Raw genomic sequence first — 2080 nt, forward strand, 5'->3', positions numbered from 1 at the left:
AAGTATAATTTAAACCACGAGTCTTGATAACGGTTGAATATATCGTTATCTGTCATGCAATTTTGATACTAAATTGATAACGGTTGAAAAAGCGTTATTTTTATACTTAATTTTGATATTAAAAACACCCTTTACGACTTAGAAACTAGCTTGAAATCAGGCTTTTGTTTAAGTTTTCGAAATAAGAGAGTTGGATGGGTTTTATGCTTGGTTTTCCTTGTTTTGACAGGAACTAAAAAGAATTGGATGAAAGAAGTTGAAGTAGCAAGGAGTTGGAACCTAGAAAAGATAGAAACAGTACTAGACCGAACGGTAGGATGCGGGAGAATCCAAACCAAAAGGTTAAGAACCCAGACCGAACTGTTATTGAGACTGACCGAACGGTCAGATAGAGGAGAAGACAGACACCGAACGGTTCATAACAGAGACCGAACGGTGTGAAGGTGGTGGAACTAGGCCGAACGGTGTGAGCAAGAAAGACAACTACCGAACGGTGTAATTGAGGACCGAACGGCTACAGAAAAACATAGGCAAACCGAACAGTTTGTGAGAGGAGAAGCTGAATGAAGTGGTAGAACTCATGTCGAACGATCAACAGTGTAAGACCGAACGGTCAAAAGTGCAACCGAACGGTAATGCGTCATTTGAGTGTCGCAGCTACCGTTGAGCGCCAAAAGTGTCGCTCAACGCCGACGACGTGGGCTTGGGCTTGTTTTCTGCTATTTTTATGGGCTTGGACCTGTTTTCTGTTATTTTTATGTTCTATTTAAGGACTTGCACATCCTAGGGATTGTATCTTTTAATGACTTGGGCATAGAAACACACTTTTCACCCCTTGGGGGTAGATTTTGGGGATGTGGCAGCTCTCCTCTTCTCTTTCTAGGCTTTTTCTATCTCTTCCATTCTTTCATTCCATTGTTCATCTAGTTTCTCCATGATAATGGAGAGCTAAACCTTATATGTTGTTGGGAAAGATGTAATCTCTTAAAGTCTCATGTATAGAATTGATTCTTGATTATATATGCTTTACTTCATTAATTGTTAGGGTTTTTCTTCTACGCTCTATGCATGCTTTGTTTAACTCATTCAATTGCATGATCATTGATTTGGTCGATATGGATACATATAGAGAAAGCTAGATTTGGGGAAATTTTCCCAAAATTAGTATAGACATAGGGATATGAGGGTCGGTTCCCTTTAAGCTTCTGTGCGAATGTAATGCTTGATTAATTGCTAGGGAGACAAGACATTGTGAACTAGTAATTAGGAGTAGGCTTTCTTCACCGAGACATCGGGTTTAACGTAAATTAGAAAGTGGCATTAACATTAATGAATTAGATGAATTCATATATGCATGAGAGTAAATTAGGTGAAATCTAAACCCAACAACAATATCATCAACTTCATCCATTCATTCTTGTGTTTAGCCTCAATTGATCAAATTGCATTCATGTTTATTTTATTGCATTTGCATCCAAAAACCCCAAAATTTGTTCTTTAGAGTCTTAATTAGTTGAGTAATCACATAATTGTTTAGTGTCGTGAGTCTCTTGGGAAACGATACTTGGTTTTACCATTTATTATTACTTGATACGATTCGGTACACTTGCTGAGGTCTTAACAAGTTTTTGACTCCGTTTTCGGCGATTAAAAATTTGTTTATCAAGTTTTTGGCGCCGTTGCCGAGGACTCGTGGTATAACTATTCTATTTGTGTGATTATTAACCGATTAGACTTTATCTTTAATTTTTATCTTTTTATTTCTTTATATCATTCTATCTTTCATCTTTATATCTTTTCATCTTTCTATCTTTTCATCTTTCTATCTTTTCATCTTTTTATCTTCTTATCTTTTTATTTTTTATCTTTAATTTTTTATCCTTTTATCTTTTTATCTTTTTATCTTTTTCTCTCTTTTTTTTATCTCTTTCTCTTTTTATTTTCTTTTTATCTTCTTATGTTTTTATCTTTTTCTCTTTTTTTTTTCTCTTTTTCTCTTTTTATCTTTTTAGTTTTTTTTACCTTTTTATATTTTTTCTTTTTTTATCTCCTTATCTTTTTATTTTTTATTTTTATTTTT

This window comes from Vigna umbellata, chromosome 6, assembly GCF_029865625.1.
Source record: "Vigna umbellata cultivar VRB3 chromosome 6, Vumbellata_1.0, whole genome shotgun sequence".
Lineage (NCBI taxonomy): Eukaryota > Viridiplantae > Streptophyta > Magnoliopsida > Fabales > Fabaceae > Vigna > Vigna umbellata.